General features: G+C 41.2%; 1 protein-coding gene across 4 annotated transcripts in view; it reads right to left on the reverse strand.

Annotated features, from left to right (window-relative positions):
• ncoa2 (nuclear receptor coactivator 2) overlaps positions 1 to 5,677 on the reverse strand; it is a 62,805-nt gene extending 57,128 nt beyond the window's left edge. For 2 of the 4 annotated variants that reach the window (XM_044339388.1, XM_044339384.1), the window contains exon 1: positions 4,825 to 5,070. The gene's annotated coding sequence lies outside the window, so the exon portion shown is untranslated. Of the gene's footprint in view, positions 1 to 4,245; positions 4,573 to 4,824; positions 5,071 to 5,656 lie in introns of those variants that run through there. The other 2 variants (XM_044339386.1, XM_044339385.1) reach the window with 2 other exon arrangements.
• Positions 5,678 to 6,000: the final 323 nt, after the last annotated feature.

Genomic DNA, 6,000 nt, shown 5'->3' on the forward strand with positions numbered 1-6,000 from the left:
CACCTCAAGTTTTGAACCTTTGACTATGTTTAACATAGACATCCGACATCATAACAGTATATAAATAACAAAAAATCATAAAAAGTGTGATATGTCCCCTTTAAATTTTCTTCAACTCTGATAATGCAGACTGAGTTCAACGAAAAAACGATCCCTTTCAGACAGCTGATAACAAGACAGGACCCACTCTCAGCACAGATTGATGGGATGGCTGATTTGAGGTCAGTTAAAACAACAATGAAAACATGCCTCGAAGCGGAGATGGAGTAAATACTCCTGCTCCTCCTCTTCCATGTCAAAGCCCTCTCCGCTTTCCATCAACCACCTCTCCTCTGCCACCGTCCGTCCTCTTCCCCCCCTCCTCCTCCTCCCTCTACTGTAAAAACCTGGCCATTACCCCACTGCTCATCCCTCACGCCCACCCAGGACCTGTCACACTGCTGTTTCCATGACAACACAAACGCAGAGACAGCAGGGTGAGATGCCCAGCGAGACAAGGCAAACAGATACCAGGGGGAGGGGTGCATCATGTCAAGAATACACTGTGGACCTTATATAGCATGTGATGGACAGATAACACAATGAAGTCTGATCTGCTACAGCTAAACTTGGTGTGTGAGTGGAAGCCACATGGTTTCTTGTGATTGTTTTATATTATTGTGCAAGGAAAGTCTATGTTCCAGTTGGGCCTGAATCACTGAATGTAATTTATTACATTTGAAAAAAAAAGAACGAGGACAATTCTAATAATTCCAAGTTCAACAAATTGTATTTAACTGGTCTGGTCAAAGTAGCTTCTGCCAAGTGCAAAGCAATAACTCCTTGAATGGAATGTGCAGATTTGAGCAAGGACAATAACACTTTGCAACATCCTTATGATACCCCTGATTCCTGCCAGCCTTTCGACACTGGATGTTGTCATGACACTGCTTTTAGAAAAGTAGCCCCGGAGAACACATTAAAGAGCCTGTGCGAGACAGGGTATGGCGTTGTTCAGGAGCTGACCACACTAAACAGAAGAGACAAGGATGTCATTTTCCAGCCTGGTTCAAATGAGTCAACTTAACGTAGTTAACAAAGAGAAGTGTGTGGAAACAAGAGCAGTAGTGTAGTTCACTAGCAAAATTGGACACATTTGAAAAACGTATTTGTCATAATTTAAACAAAAGTGTCATTTCTTTTAGGTGTCACACATGAATAATATTTCGCTTCAGGATGATATGGTAACATTTTCTCTTATGGCGCTTCTTAACAAGATTTGAGTTGTAAATTAGTGTTTTGTTAACAATAATCAGAAGTGAATGGGCTAAAGGTTAGTTAGCTATGTGTTTGTTGTGAGTAAAAGTGATTATGACTTGAACGTGGCTTTGGTTAGAAGCCTGAATTGTTGTGAAAATAAGTTTTATGCCCAAATAGCAACAGGCTGAAATTATTACTTCAGGAATTCACCACCATCATATCTCTGTGTCATGCAATGAATTCACTTGGGATAAGCAAACACTAAAATAGCCTTAAAAAACAAAAACCCCTCAAAATTAGAGATGCTGGTTTACATTGTTATTATTATTATTAGAGCTTTACCACTCAGCCAGTAAGTATTTAACATCACAGGTGGACCAGGACTAAAATACAGAACCCAGCGCAAACAGGGCTCAAGATAATCACACAAATCCATTTATGTTTGGTTTCTTCTTAGTGTATTTATTTTATGGTTTTTTTGTTTATGTTGTAGAGTATTGAACAGCACAACAGCTGCACCAGTTTTTTTTTTCCATAGAGTAATCTAGCATTATTATTTATGCTTAAAACTCAGGTAAAATCTCGGCTGATTCTTGACAACAGTGTCTTAACACACACACACACACACACACACACACACACACACACACACACACACACACACACACAATACGCTGTGTTATTTATGCTGACTTATTTTTGGCATCAATACAAAAATGGTTTTTAATTTTAGGGCTGCAAGTAATGCTTATTTTCATTCTTGATTCATCTTCTGATTATTTTTTCAACTAATCAATTTGGTCTATAAAAATGTGAAAATACTCATCACAATTTCCTAGAGCCCGAGGTGATGTCATCAAATGTCTTATTCTGTCCGACCAAAAGTCCAAAACTCATAGATATTCAATTCACTGTAATGTAAGCCTGACATGACCAATCAATTATTAAAACAGTTGCCTATTAAATTTCTGTGGATTGACTCATTGATTAAACGACTAATCGTTGCAGCTCTATTTAATTTGAAGTTATAGCAAGGCAGCAGTATAAAAAACTCATTACTAGATCATATTAGTCCAGTTAAGTGACAGAACACAGCAAAGAATCTGGCGGTGTACGCAACAGAACAAGGGTCAAATGATTACAATATCACTCAGGTGACGCAACAAAGCAACCTATCACAGGGCAAAGGCCAATGATTAGAAGATGAGAGGTTTGTCTCCCATGTGCACTGGAAAATACTCCTTTGTTTTATGGAATTATGAACACAGATGGTAGGCAACAAAAAAAGACTTAAGAGCGATATAGAAAGATGGAGTAAATGACAGGGCTGAGTGGAGCCCAGAGTGAGAAAAGACAGCTAGCGAGCAAGTCAGCAAGAGATAAACGAGAGAGAGAGGTTGTTTCTGAATCATGTGACAAGCTAGGCATTACTCTGTCACACACCTGTTGCTATAGCTGTAGTTTACTAAGTGTGCAGAGCACTACCTCTAAGTAACACCCATTACACGGGTGGTGCCAAGTCAGTGTGAGAAAACCTCCGCTCAGTTATCCTTGTACAAACATCCACATAGCTGCATACACGCTCGCATGAATTCCTGAACTGTCACGATCCCACTGCAGTCATTTTTTTTGTTGAGTCAAAATGATTTTTTTATTATACCTGCCACAGATAATAGTCCTGTTATAAAATTCTTATCACAGACTAGTATGATTCAACCTTTAAACAAAACAAACAAAAGCTTGGAAATCCAAAAATACTACACTACAGGAATGCATGCTACTGCACAGGACTGCATTCTTTGTAACCAGGGGAGGGCTGTCACAGGCGTCATTTGCATGCTCCATGTCCTCATCTAACACAGTCTCAAAATTGAAATGAGGTCAGATTAGAAGGAAATTTTGCTTCTTGTCTTTCCCTGTCTCCCAAGGACAAACCGTCTGATGAGCCACTATCCTCAGAAAGAGATACTTCCAGAGAGTGGGTTTGTTTCACTGCAAATTAAAAAGGTCAATAACTTAAGGCACTATGCTTTGGAGAGAAAATGCTGTCTCAGGCTGGCAGGAGGGGTATTTCCCAAGTGGTTAACAGACAACACATTGCATGCAGGTGAAAGGATAAACATCTCTTTAAACTCATCAATCCCTGGCCTTTTCACTGTGATGGTAATGAGGGATATAAACCACATGTCACCATAGCTTTTTTTTTTTAAACTTCTGGAGGGTTTACTTTAGAGGTGGATCCAGCTGAAATCCATCACATCACATCCTTGCGGATCACAGCAAAGGCAGCTGGACAACATGTCATGTTAAATCTCATATCAGTGATGTGACACGAGTACTGTGCACCATCAGGTGGGCAGAGTGATACAACAGAAACTGCTCAACTGGTTCCACAGGATGCGTTCCCCCAGCATTACTGAGAGGAGCGTTGACAATCATTGAAATGGCACAAGCTGTCTGCCTGTATAGTGCTGAATCAGTCAAGCAGGAGAGCCCTTAGAAGGAGTGCACTGCACTCACAACACAGGCATAACAATGAGACACACAAGTCAAACCTCTAAGCAACAATCCCCCATGCTGCATTAGTGTCTCACATTTTCAGAGAGCATCTTAAGCATTCAATTCAAAGTCTCTATTTACATCTCTACATGTGAGTCCCTACTGATTAAGCTGCTACCTCATTGTTTTAAATATACCTCTAAGTTTCCTTCCTCCTTAGGAAAACAATACAACGACAAGGTGTAAGCATTCTGCGGACCTCTGGACTACAGAGCCACAATCTGGGTTTCTAGTGTGTAGTTAGCAACTTTCTGAACACTTTTCCAAATGTCTGAAGCTAAGTGATGGAGTAATGACAATGGTTGTGGCTTGGCTGCTAACTAGCCTATTAGTAGAGCCTCACGTCAATGCATAATAACGCCAAGAGAAACATTAGTTCAGCAAAAAAAAGAGAGAGAGCGAATGGACCCTGCATCCTGAACAAATGCAGAAAATTTGTCAACTTACCTAACGCGGCGAGTGGCACAGAGGCATGGTTATTAACACAACAAACAAGGTCAACAGTCCGCTCAAACACATGGTGGTGAGAACTGTCCTGACTCACTCATATATTCTGACAACGACGTTCAACCAGCCAGACTAGCCTGCAGCTAAACAGTTAGCATGCTAACTACGCTCCTGCTACACTGGCGAACTTCGTCCGGTGTTGTGTGCACGGTCACTCGCTCGCTCAGCACAAAAAAATGACATATGAAAGTATTGTGCACGCATATAGTTCACTTTAAATCAAATGTATATGCGGCCGTAACACCAATACGTGAAGACGGCTGACAAACGTTGCAAGAACTCGCTTGCAAGCTCGCTGTCTGAGCCGTCTAATTGAGTTTGCTGCAGAAAAACACTATTGACACAGGCAGCGAGCTTAGCCAAGAAGCTAACGCTTGCTAACAAGCTAACGCCGAAGCGAGAGCCTGTGCCAGACAGACACACAGCCGAGATTGAAGACCTCGCACTGGATCGTGGATTTCACAACGAAAACACCTCGTCCCGTCTCAACAAGAGGCACCGACACGCGTGGCTACTTACGATTTAATACTTTGGGCTGTGTCCTCGCTGTTAAATTCCGTTTAAGAGAAGCAGCTCTGACCTTCGCGGTAGTGGAACAACATTTCTGCTGGCTAACTGTGCCGCCATGTTACTCCTGCTCCTGCAAACCAATGCTGAGTGTTTATCTGGCTGGTAGCTGCTATCCTCCCCCACACCAGACCACATCACGGGGCTCCAGCAGTATTACCGCCGGGGTCCGTACCTGTCAGAATGACACGGGTGCTTGACATTTGATTTGAACGGCAGCCTATTTGTTGACATTTAATCTGACAACCAATAATGTTGAGCCTACTTTAAAAAAAACACCATTGTGTCACGGATGTTAGTATCTTTAAATGTGTGTTGTGTTTTAAAGGTGGGCAAACCATGACCCCTCCATCCCCAACACAGGTTTCTCAATTTAGCAAAACAAACAATTACAATAGTCTCTATCTACACCAGCTGAGATACTGCAGATATATGTGAGGTCATAAAGATTTATGTCAGCCTATAAAATGATGGTACAAGCTCTGCCGCACATAAAAAGGCTGGTAAAAGGAATGGAGTTGGGGTTTCCCTTAATCGCATCACTAAAAGTTCAATTTCAGTCTAGCCTATTTAATTTTAAGATACTATGAAATTGCTATGACATTTAAGCAGCATTAACATCAGCTGGTCTGTGAATAAGAAAAATGTGCCACAGCAAGCAAGATTTTTACAAGAACCACGTAATTTCGGTCACAATTTTTAAGTAATGAGTAAAACTTATTAAAAGACTTATACCAAGAAAACATTACAAGCTTTACAAAAGTAATAAGTAAGAGTGTCCTACTTATTCAGCAACCTTGGTTTTTACTGTCTAGTCAACTATCTATGGCTCAAAGAAGCCAAGCAGGCGTTTTCTCTCAATTACAACGTGCGACACCGCCACCAAGTGGTGGCTAGCCGAAACACCAACAGGGTGGTTTCTACATGCTTTCATGAGCCACAGTAAATTGAGGACTGGAGAGAAAGAAATCTCCATGTAGACACATTCAACCACACACACACGCCCATTTGTTTAGTTTTTTCTCGCATTTTCTAACATTTGGCAGGGACTTTATTGTCTTTGTTTACCTAGGGGCAGGACTTTTCCAGGACAGAGCTCTGCACAGTATAAAACAAATTTTTGCTCAC

Source organism: Thunnus albacares, chromosome 21 (assembly GCF_914725855.1).
Source record: "Thunnus albacares chromosome 21, fThuAlb1.1, whole genome shotgun sequence".
Classification (NCBI taxonomy): domain Eukaryota; kingdom Metazoa; phylum Chordata; class Actinopteri; order Scombriformes; family Scombridae; genus Thunnus; species Thunnus albacares.